Source organism: Acinonyx jubatus, chromosome B2 (genome assembly GCF_027475565.1).
Source record: "Acinonyx jubatus isolate Ajub_Pintada_27869175 chromosome B2, VMU_Ajub_asm_v1.0, whole genome shotgun sequence".
NCBI lineage: Eukaryota > Metazoa > Chordata > Mammalia > Carnivora > Felidae > Acinonyx > Acinonyx jubatus.
In genome coordinates this window covers 11,787,417-11,800,238 of record NC_069385.1, presented here as the reverse complement: position 1 = coordinate 11,800,238, position 12,822 = coordinate 11,787,417, and positions in this window count along the sequence as shown.

Sequence of the window (12,822 nt, the reverse complement as noted above, 5' to 3'; positions counted from 1 at the left end):
CCCAACACATGTCCACGTCCTAATCCCCAGAACCTGTGACTATATAACCGTACGTGCCCAAAGAGACTTCGCAGATGGTGACTGAGGGCATGGCCTTATGATGAAGAAATTTTTCTGTGCTTTTCAGATAGGCCCCACCTAATCACATTTATTGTTAAATCTAGAGAACTTTTCTGGCTGTGGTCAGAGAAAGAGACGTGATAACAGAAACATGGTTAGAAAAATGCTATGTCGCTGAAGACAGAGGAAGGGGGAACACAAACCAAGGAATGTGAGCAGCCTCTAGAAGCTGGAAAGGCCTCCAGAAGCAATGTGGCCCTGTTGCCATCTTGATTTTAGCCCAATGAGACCCACGTCAGATTTCTGACCTGTATATGACTATAAGATACTAAATTCACATTGGTTTAGACCTAAGTTTTTGGTGATTTGTTATGACAGCAAGAGAAGTCATCTGTTAAAAACACTAGAACCCATATATTAAAATATGAAAGAAGTGATTTCTACTGATGGTGCCCAGTGGTAGTTTGAACTCACACCTTTTAACTCCCGTTCCACTTATGCTTCCACTATATGATTCTGTTCCTAGTTTTGTCAATACTTAGAATAGAATAATCAACTTTTACTTTTCCTTATTTAATTATTCTAACTGAAATTGATTTTCAAGGTATAATTTTATGCAGAATTTCCTTCTGCTGGCAAAAAAATGAATGTACGGTTTGCAGAACAAAGTATCGCCACAAGTTAGCTGCGGCTTCCTTTAGTCTGAAAAATAGAGCTTAGCACTGGTTACTCATCATTTTGCTTTACTCTGCTCCTTATCCTTTTTTTTCACCTGTTCTGTTCTATCTGTTTGTAGGTCCTTCACCTCCATTCTGCCATGAATTCTTCCAGGAAGTATCAACACTAATTTACCCTTCTAATTCCCAGAGTCTAGAGTCATGTCTGACATATCTAAATACTTAATAAATGCTAGAGAAATCATCAAGTGTAATATTTATTTAGTTAGCCAATACTTATTTAGGGATCCCGCTTCCCTTATATACTGGGCATAGGAATATAAAGATCACTTTATTTTTCTTAACGTGTATTTATTTTTGAGAGAGAGAGACAGAGAGAGAGAGCATGTAAGTGCAAGAGGGCAAGGGGCAGAGAACGAGGGAGAGAGAGAGAGAGAGAGAGAGAATCCCAAGTAGGTTCCACATTGTCAGCACAGAGCCCCACACGGGGCTTCAACCCACAACCCGTGAGACCATGACCTGAGCCAAAATAGAGAGTCGGATGCTTAACCGACTGAGCCACCCAGGCTCCCCTAAACATAACTTTAAAATGCCCACTATTCATCAAGAACACATAGCCCAGGGGTGCCTGGGTGGCTCAGTCTGATAAGCGTCTGCCTCTTGACTTCAGCTCAGGTCATGATCTCGTGGTTTGTGGGTTCAAGCCCTGCTTCCAGGCTCCGCACTGTCATTACCGAGTATACTTGGGATTCTCCCTTTCTCTCTCTCTGACCCTCTCCTGCTCTCTCACTCTCACTCTTTCTCTCAAAATAGATAAACTTATAAAAAAAAAGAACACATAGGCCAGTGAGTGAGACAGATGCTTTACCAAATCGTCGAAGTGCAACATGATTCATCTGTTGTGGAGATCGGAAAATTGCTGTGAAACACCGAGGTAGGAAATGCACATTCTGCTGGGACCCAAGGATCTCTTTATGATAAGGATAACCCTGGAATAAGCAGCTAACTTTTAACATGCCATTCCACTAGCCTTGTCCAGGAATTCTTTGTTCCTTAAATCATTTATTTGATTGCTGTTAGTTTCGTCAATTAGAGTCCTAATTAGCATTGATCATGGGGAACTGTTCAAGTTGTCTCCTAGGGCCTTCATAGAGTCATGGAAGAGAACCGTCAAGGGAGCCATAGAAACGCCACTTCTTGGCATGGCAAGAATCTTCCAGTTACTTCCAACAGCTGCTGGCAACCTTAGTGCGACAAAATGTACCTCGTTATTTTCCCAAGTGGGGATTTACCTTTGCTCTTGCAATGAACTTGAAAGACCGTGATGTCAACCAGAGAGGATTGGGGCAGGTGCATGTGTGCGTGCGTCCGTGCGTGGAGATTTTGCCCCCCCGCCCCCATGGAACTTTTGGCCATGACTAGACACGTTTTTTGACTGTCACAACTCGGAAGCTCTACTGGCATCTAGTGGCACTTGGTGGGTAGAGGCTGATATGCTCTCAAACATGATACAGCCCACAGGAGAGTCCCCCCCACCCCCCACAATAAGAATTACCCACCCAAAAGGTCAGTAGTGCTGAGAGTAAGAAACCCTTTCCTAAGGTTTACTCACTACTATGGAAACACAATAATATTAGCATCGGTGTGAATATATACTTATTTAATTATGTTTATTTATAAAACCGAGGTTGCAATTTAGAGGAAAGTGCCTTTCAGTTCAACCTATGGGTTTTTCGACTAAAGGCCAAGGTGCTGGAACGGCATGTGGTTTATGTTATTCTCACATGACCTGTGGGGGAGACTCTTCTAGGGGACTCTCGAGGCGCTAAAGAAAGCCCAGGACAATGTATTGAACGCGTTTTACAAAGTGGTTATAGATGCCCTGTAGGCAGAAGGATTAGTGACATTAAACCTTAACTCCTCGCCACAACATTCAACTTGTGACATTTGCCAACTTCTGGAGCTTCCGGAAAAATATTCTGCTAAAGCAAAATTTGTCTTACTAGCTCTGAACTGAAGACTCAGCTAACGAGAGGGGAGGGTGAGGTACTAAGGGCCTCTCTCTCTCTCTTTCTCTCTCTCTTTTTTTTCTTTTTTTATGACACACACTTAGTAACAAGGGAGCTTCATTCCAGAATAAAATGTCAAACCCAAAGTGAAATACTATCTATAATAAATGAGGCTCCTCGTGATTATTATGTAGCACATTTTCCCAGGTAATAAAGTCATTGTGTTCTGCATGGCTTTTATTCTTTTAGGCAGAGGGAAAGGGAGGGGGAGGTTGTTGGTATTTTGTGCTTTGCTTTTTTCTTCTTTTTTGATGGGTTTCTTTCCATTCTTCTTGTGCCAATTGTAATGTTTTATGATTATTCATGACTTAGACAATGGTGCTTTAGGCAGTCAATAGCAATTATGCTTGTTGAGAAGAACGTATAATTCAAATTAGACCAATATAGATTTTTCCCCTTTACCTTAATGTTTAGTTACCCAGTTAGATTTAAACTGAGTATACAACATTTAATAAATGATTTCCACTGAAACCTAACTGACATTTAAAAGTACGTTGGGTTGTTTTTTGTTCTTGTTGGTAATACAGGAGAGTAAGACATATATTATTGCACTTAAAAGGTGTATCGGTTCAAATTAAATACATGATACATTATTTATGTCTGTGGCCTGAAAAAGATAATTTTGTACACTAACCAGCAAGTATGAGAAAATCCACAAGTGGTACGTATCTAAAGAGTTTGTCTTGATGAACAGTGAATTGACACATGGTTTAGATTTGTCTCTCATGTTGAACAATATTCAGAACGCAATTTTGAATATATATTATACTTTATTCAGAAATTAAAAACTGGAATAAGTAATACCACGAAAGTCAAATGAAAGACTGTGGTAAGTGTTACAGAATGAATGATATTCCCCACCCACCAATTTCACAGGTTGAAGCCCAAACCCTCAGTGTGACTTAAGCCGTGAGACCTCAATGGGAGGTCTGGAGAGCAAGGCACAATTTCCATATGACGGGTGGCCCTCTAAGAAAATGAAAGACACCAGAGACCTCTCTCTGTATGTACTCAACGAGGAAAAGCCATGTGGGCACACAGCGCGAAGACAGCTGTCTGGAAGCCGGGAAGAGAGGTCTCACCAGAAACTAACCCTTGCTCTTGGAATTCAACTTCCTACAGTGTGAGAAACTGTCCTTTTAAGGCACCCAGTCTGTGGTGCTCTGGTGTGGCAGCTTGAGTAGACTAAAAGAGAGGAGTTTTTCAATACGTGAACGTGTCTTATCAGCTGGTCGTCACTAGGATGTACCAAGTTGGTCTTTTCACTGAGTTTCAGACTTTCTTAAATCTGGACAAGTGACCAGAGCTTTCAGACAGCCGTCATGTATATTTCATCAGTAACGAGGACAGCAGTGACCTACTGAGGCCCAAAGTTCTGCCCAGTGGTCCTCATTATGAAAAGTCATCTCTATTTTCACCAAATGCACTGGAAGCATTCAACCGAGAAGCACCAGGAGCTACGGAAGCTCATGTAACTTTAAAATTAGCAGGAATTTACGGTGATCTATTTCAGCGCCTTCCTCAATGCCTGCAAGAAGCATAACCTGATGGAAAGACCATGGGCTTCTATGCCAGACAGACCTGAATGTGAACCCTGCTTCATCATGTACGAGCTGCGTGGATGAGGCTGGCAGCTCAGCTCCTTGGATCTCGGTGCTTCCTCGCTAAAAGGGAATAATTAACAATCATAATAATGTTGGCCATTACTAACAATAATATGTGGATCCCTGGGACCTTGTGGGAATATGAGATAATGACTAGAAGTATCCAGCACAGTGTCCGGCACCGTAACAATCGTTCAAGGGAAGTAGAGGTGATGTACTTACTGTGATCATCCTGAAGGTGATGCGTGAACATCTCTACACTTAACGAGGCCAGAGTCTAGAAAATTGCAAGGTCTACTCAAATGCGATCCTCAAAAGATATTCATACTAAGTTTAGGAGGTTATGATAAAAAAAGTATTGGATAATTTAGAAAGCTTTGAAGAGCTAAGAGGCTTGGTTGTACCACAACAGGTACATCTCAGTATTTTGCACTCCCCTGCTCTGAATGTATCTGGTGCAACTATGTGTTCATGGGGTTTGGGAGGGGAGATGGGGTTGTTAGCTCATCTATTTCTTTGTTTGGAGCCTCGCAGTGGATTTTTCTCTCAGACGTGGCTCAGACCAGATGATCAAGGTGATGGCAAATGGTTGGATCCTGGCTTTACTGGAAAGCAAATTCAATTGGATTCGGTGACAAACTAGATATGGGATGGTGGACAAAACAAGCAGTCAAGGAGGTCTCCACACGTTTTGACCAGAACAACCGTAAGGAAGTTATCATAAACTGAGATGGGGAGAGTAGATCGTAGAGGATCTCACCACATGTACACACACCCATACACGTACACATACACACACACAGTAACTAACTATGTAAGGTGATGAATGTGTTGATTAAGTCGATTGGGGTAATCATTTCGCAACACATCTCTCTATTAAATCATCAACTTGTACACCTTAAAGTCACATTGTAAACATATATATATTTGTGAATTATATATCTATATATTATATTGAATTATATATAAATATATAATTATGTGTGTGTGTGTGTGTGTGTGTGTGTATTTATTTATTTATTTATTTATTTACAATGCAATTAGACCTCTACAGAACTGGAAAAAATAAACTGGGATAAGGAAGATTTGGGGAGGAATATCTGGATTTCATGGCCAGATGTGGTAGGTTAAAATTCCTGTCTAAAAATTCCAGCTGGGTTGGGACTGCTGTGTCAGGGTGTAAACAAACAGGAAGTGTGAACTGAACAGACAACAAGAGGTCCATCTGCCCAGCCTGGAGGTCATGTTCGGGAACTTAGACATGGTCCTGTAAGCAAAGGTAAGGAAGTTCAGAATTGTAATAAAGCAGAACAAGATGCTCAGGGGATTAATTTACGTTGGTATTTTCTCAGAGACCACACCATTAGCTTCTTGATGGTTTGTGTGTTTGTTATTGTCATCATCTGTTTTATTTTGTTTGCTAGTTCTTAGGAAAGAGTTTTGCCCTTCGTTCCTACTTAACAATGTCTATGAGAAAATAGATTTATTGACATCCTTTTTTTTTTTTTTTTGCCTGCTCAAACTACATTACTTTTCACATTTCCTCACTCAAAGGACATCACACTTTATCTCAGAGGGATATGGCAAGAATTAAATTTCTCAATTTTGTAACCTCATCTAATATTGCGGATACATTTTTAAATACTAAATGACAATAATTCTACAAAAATATCTGACCTAGTTATAGATTGGGATCATTGTGAAACTGTGAGAGAAATTGAAGAGTGATAGAGGTAGGCAATGGGGTGGGGGTGAAAAGGATTAAGTTGAGGATCGACATGGGGTGCACACACAACCTCCCTTAATCTTACATTCCAGATACATCTGATCTGTTCTCATTCCTCTTGGGATCGTGGTGGGAATCCCTGAGAAATTCTGATGATATTTTCTCACTCGCTTGGAGGGATTCTAATGCATTTTAAAGAAATCAAGTAATGATAGTTTATCAGTTCGATAAAAGTCATGCCCTCTCAGGTTACATGCTGGGATCTTGGTCTTAGATGATACTTCTCTTTCCCATCTATTGAGAAAGTACAAATTTCAGAGCTATTAATGAGAAATTGAGCAGCAGTATATTTATGTAGCGAGATAACCAACATTTACATCTTATGCCATGTTTCCACATATGCACATTAAATTGGGGTCATTATCAGTGTAGTATCACATCATCAAAATAGGATGATAATAAAATTAGTAGTATTAGTTAGCTTACAAAATAAAAGCTGCCAAGGGTTCATCTTAACCTCTTCTCTTCCATTCTGACCTCGGAGCATTAACAAATCCTTATCATTCTGATATCTCTCTGCAATATCTCTTTTGTGTCGAACAAACTGAATCTTATAAGAGTAAGAATTCTCCAGAGAAACAGAACCAATAGGTGACAGATCTATCTATCTGTAGGTCTAGCTATATATCTGTAGAGAGATTTATTTTAAGAAATTGGCTCATGTAGTTGTGGGGACTGGCAAGTCAAAAACTTATAAAGCAGACCAGCAGGCTGGAAATTCAGACAGAATTTCTGTTGCTCAGTCTTGAGACAGACTGTCTTCTCTTCCAGGAAACCTCAGTTTTTGCTCTTACGGCCTTCAACTGAATGGGTGAGGCCCATCCATATGGTCAAGGATAATCTCCTTAAAGTCAGCTAATTGTACATGTTACCCAAATAGTAAACTAACCATCACATCTCTATTTCACAGAACAGTTACTTCTCATTGATTCTAAAAGTAAATTTATTCTTTAGAACATATTATTCAAGGCCTTTCTTGATTCAACCACATATGTTCTCTTCAGTTTCATTTGCCCACATTACTCATCATTTTTTTCTGCCTGTAGGAGGTACTTTCTCAACTCTACACTTTTACTCATAGTGAAGTTATAAGTTCCCTGAGGGTACCAATTCTATCTCAAGCTAACTTAAAATATAGGAGTGGGATAGATTATACTATCTGCTTACACTTAGGCTGGCCTTCTCCACTAAGCCCACTATGGACATCACATTTGACTACACAACTTGCTTTGGCCAATGGGATGAGAGCAGATGTGATATAGACCAGAAGCTATAAGACACATTGTGTGGTTCCTGGGTCCACACTTGCTCTCCCCCAACTACCCTGAGATTGATAAGTCTCAGGGAGAGGCTGTCCTGTAAGCTTGGGTCCTGTAGTTAAGACCAAGGCTACAGCAGAGTTAAAAGAGAGGCGGGGGGGGGGGGGGGGGAAGGGGGAGTTTGAGAGAGACCATGTACCATGAGTAAGAAACACATTTATTTTCTTAGAATCCACTAAGGTTCTGGTATTAGTTGTTACCTCAGAATAATCTGGTGAAAGCTGATTGAAACAAGCAGGTATTCACATATTTAATGAATGAAAACATAAATGAATGGATGAAGCTGAAGTTCATTTCTCCTGAAATGCCCTTTCTGGCCATTTTCTGCCTATTGAAATTCTATTCATCCTTCAAGGAATAGCTCAATAGCTATATCCTGTTATTTTCAGCTATAATTGATGTCTCTCTGTTCAAAATCTTGTCTGCATTTAAGATTCTTTCCTTCCAATAGGTATTCAGAAACAAAATTGCTGGTCAAATAGAGTCATTACTGTTGGTGTTTCTAAATACTTATTCAATTCATCCTTGATTTCCAGTGACTTGTTTGTTTCCAAGTGAGTTGTTAGCCCCTCAACCAAGTCTTCATTTTGTCTCCCACACAGTAATCATAGGGGCTCAGTAAATGTGTGTTGTTGGAGTCAGAGTATTTTCAGAAAATCATGGGATGATGGCATCCAGGTATCCTTTAGTGAACAATCCAAGAGGCTTGGATTAAAGGCAAAGGAGGGGCACCTGGGTGGCTGAGTCGGTTAAGTGTCCCACTTTAGCTCAGGTCATGATCTCATGGTTTGTCAGTTCAAGCCCCACATTGGGCTCTCTGCTGTCTGTACAGAGCATGCTTCAGATCCTCTGTCCCACTGTCTCTCACTTTTCCTCTGTAAGTGATGCTGACAGAGGTTAAATTACTTTTCCACGATCACTCTTCTAGAAAGTAGTAGGGCAAAGAATTAAACCCAGCCTCAGTGGAAAGCTCGAACTTTAATCACAATACCTTCCACAAGAGAAGATCTAGAACGTTCTTTTGGAGCTCTAAGCTTGCCCTAACCAAGGCAATCACTAAAGTACCGAAAGGTGTTGCCCTTGTCCTGAGCATTTTACTAGAGAGCAGGCTGTGAGGAAATGATCCCCAGGACGATGTTCAGAAAAGGCGACTGTGTTGAGACAGAAAGTAAATGAGTGGTGGCCTGGGCCTGGGTGTGGGAATGGAGAGTAACTATAGATAGACATGAGGGATCTTTTTAGGGTGATAAAAATGTTATAAAATTGGGTTGTGGTGATAGTGCAAAACTCTGGAAATTTACTAAAAATCATTGGATTATTCATTTTAAATGGGTAAATTTTATTATATAAGTTATAGTGCCATAAAGTTGTTAGAAAAATACACTCTTTAACACATGTTAGGTGTTCTCTCTCTCTCTTCATATATATAATATATATATCTACATACATATAATATATATTACCTGTATAAAATATGTATATGTATATAATACGTCAATAGAACACATTGATGTATAAACACATCAATAAGCAAAGATTACATGCTTTTTAAAGATATCCTCCAAGCAGCAGCCTTTTTAATAATAAATATGATAATCACAAATCATTTGTATTCCGTTTCAGCTGCACAAGCAAACGTCTCTCTCGTCCTACTGTGTAGTTAATAAAGCTGACTTTTTCTAAATGTTCTCCCTCAGACTTTTTGCCAGGTCAAACTGAGTTTCTCTAATATAAGACAACGAATAAGTTTATTTTTCTGCATTACAGAATCACGAATGCTGTTTCAATTATCTACGCTTATGGAAGGTGCAAGCAAACTGAGCATTTTATACCCATGCCTAATTTCCAGCTCCCGTTTTAGACAGTAGAAGTGCTGCCCTACAGAGAGTGTTCTTATGGAGAATCCATTCTACTTTTGTCTTGCACTCAGCTGTCTGCTCTTCAACTCTCATGGCCAGAAAAATGCGATCTGCTTCGCTAGTTAAACGTTCCACCTAAATTTTCCAGTGACAACATCTTTTAACACTTCTTGGAGCAACGCAGTTAAAAAAAAAATGCATCTCTCTCTAGCCAGAGCCAGCATGAGCCGTGTGCAAGTTATAGGTGAGCGATTAATGGAGTACCTCACAAGTGATATGCTTTAAATATTTTCTCAATAGTCACTTAGAAGAAAGGCTGAGAGCTGAATAGGGAAAGAAAGCAATGAGGAACTTCTTCACCTCACCACTAGTTTCTTGGATCTTGGGTCTGACTTACATACCCTGTTCAGCATAAAAATATATTTAATATTTAAAGGTCTTGGCCGCTAATCTAACCAGACCCTTCCTTGTTTCTTTAAATGCAATTAAGAAATCAACTACTGGCATGGAGTCTGGCCATGGGAAGTCACACTCAGCCACTAGTGCCTCAATAGCAACTTCTTTCCGACTACTAGTCCCTGGGAAGACGTCAGGTCCCTCACCTTGAACATGTCCAAGGGTAGCGCCCCCTGTAGGTGGGTACCCCTACCAGCTGTCCACGGATCTGGCTTTTATTTAGCTCCAATTCTATTAGACTTGAGTTCCTTATAAACCAATTCCATGTAAATCAAGTCTAATGAAAATAGAAAGGTGAGGGGAAGTATAATAACAACCCACCGCCAAATTCCAATAAATCCTGCCCCGATTTCTTATTTCTGTGAGTTGGCAGTAAAATTGCCAAAAGGCAAAAAGGAAGGGAAAGAGAAGCAAAAATATCTGGGAAGATAACCTCTCTTCCAGTGATTAAATATTCTTTTGATGGTAACATAACGTTTTCTTGCCGCAAGTATTTCGTGTTTATATGTCTATTGGATCACATTGTTCCCTACAGGCGTCAACCCAAGTGTATATGTTGAAAACAGGACCGCGTGCCTCACAATTATGAATGAAAATGAGTTTTGAAGAAAACTGCAGAATGAAGCTATCAGCTTTTCTGTCACATTCTGATATATTTATTTGCTTTATGCACAAATATGACATCAGCTGCTTCGTTTTAAACCTCATCCATTTGTGAGAAAATCTGAAAGGTCTGCATTTTGTAGCGTTTTCTTTCCTTGTATTATTTCAAGTGCCATGTGGAGTTTCGTGCTTAATAACATGCTGTAACCGATGTCAATATGGTCCAGAACCGAAAGGATACTTGGTTCCAAATCATTTAGCCTTCTTCTCGCAGATGCAGGCTGACCTAATCGAACAGATTCTACAGATCAACTTGACTGCCTCATAGCCTCTGAAAAGCTGACCCACTTATTTCTGTAAAAGGAAAAGTTTAAAAACTGAGAATATGTAGCACTCTGCTAAGTGAAATTAGAAAGAGCTGGTTTTCTTCAATAACAAATGCATTTGAGGTCTTTCCAGTGGTTTAACACTTCAGGTGGTAATTCTGAGTTTTTACACATTACCATTGAACAAGTTGTCTGTCCACCATTTAGCTCTGTGGAAAAGCTGTACCAAGGATAAACTTTGAGTGGTTAAAGCTATTTTACCTCCTTTCTTTTTATTTTAAGGGAGAATGTGAAGAAGAAGAACAACACAAATCCTGGAAATGACTTGTATTTGTTTTTGTTTTGGAAGGGTACCATGTTCATTTATTTTACAAATGGTTTTTACTCGACGCCTGGGTGGTTCAGTTGTTATGCGTCTGACTCCTGATTTGGGCTCAGGTCATGATCTCATGGTTCGTGAGATCGAGCCCTGCATAGGGCTCTGTGCTGACAGTGCAGGGCCTGCTTGGGACTCTCTCTCCCTCTCTCTCTGCCCCTCCCTCTTTGCTCGCTCTCTCTCTCAAAATAAATAAATAAACTTAAAAAAAATGTTCCTTACCATTTAACATAATGTTCCTGAGTCTCTATTTCAAAAAACTACAAAAGGGTGAGAATTTGCAAAATCTATTCTATGTGTCAGTCACAACTTTAAAGAATATGGTTTTATAATAAAATCCCCACTAGCATTGTCTGATTTAAAAAAGTGATTTCAACAGTCTAGTAATCCATATATTTAGAAAAAGGCAATTAATAGCACAAAAGTGGAAACTCAGTGCCAGAGTTATAAGAGCTATCCACTCATACATTTCAGTAAACAAATCTGTTCATGTATTTCTCAACTTATAAAAGTCTGAACTTTTTAAGCAATGTGATGAGAGAAAGGCAGGAAGTATATATTAAGACTCCCAGGTCTTTTGAACATGCAATTTAAAGCATTTCTTTTGAGCAATCATTTTCTTTAATTGCCTGCTGAGCGGTCTGGGGTAAGCCTCACTCTGCTTGGATACTGTTTTTATGTCTTTAGATAACAAAAATCTCTTTCCTCAGCATCTTTTAGAATGCCCTAAGTGGGGTTGTATAATTTTAAGGACTTCTTATGTATCCAACTCAAAGACAGTGATTGGAGGGTGATATTTTTGAAGTGCAAGTCAATTCAGAATTCAAAAACAAACATTGTTCAAAAGCAAAAATAAATAAATAAATAAATAAATAAAGCTCTGTGGTATTGAAAAATAACTCAGTGAGATTAGAGAATTCAAATGAGTCGGCATCTTTTCCATTACTTAGTGCTAATATAAAATGATAAACAGATTTCCCTTTAAAAATCGAATGTCACATACTAATATTATCCAAGAGCTGGTGACACATCGTAGACTCCAAAGGTAGCATAAGGAAAATAAAAACAAATTATCAAAAACAAAATAGGGCTTATCACACAAAAAATTAAATTAAATCTTTTAAAAAAAAATCCATAAATACACCTAAAATGGGAGGAGAAAATTTGCCAAATACATCGTTTCTCACTAATCAAGTATTTCTTTCACTTTTGTATTTGTTTGAACTTTTTGTAATAAAAAAACATTAAATATGACAGAGAAGCAAAATCCACAATATACAAGTATCTCACACAGACCCATAAAAGCCGAATATTCTAAGAGAAAAAAATGGCAACAAAAGGCATGAAAAGACAATTCCAGAAAATAACAAATTGAAATAGTCAATAAGCATGTAAGCATATTAAACCTCACTGGTAACCGAAATAACATAAATTGAATAACTTGTTTCTCCTGGATGGCAAACAAAGAAGTGAATTTTGCATAATATTTATTATTATGTAATGTGGGAAATTATAAATTTGCAAGCATTACTAGAGAAAGGCAAACTTTAAAATTTGTTTCTGGAGAATTTTGTGATGTTTATCAAGGAGATTTATGTTTATTTCTTCTATCTCAACAAGTCAGCTTCTAGGTATTCGGTCTAAGGATAGAGCTGTTCAAGCCTGCAAATATATGTGAAGACGTGTG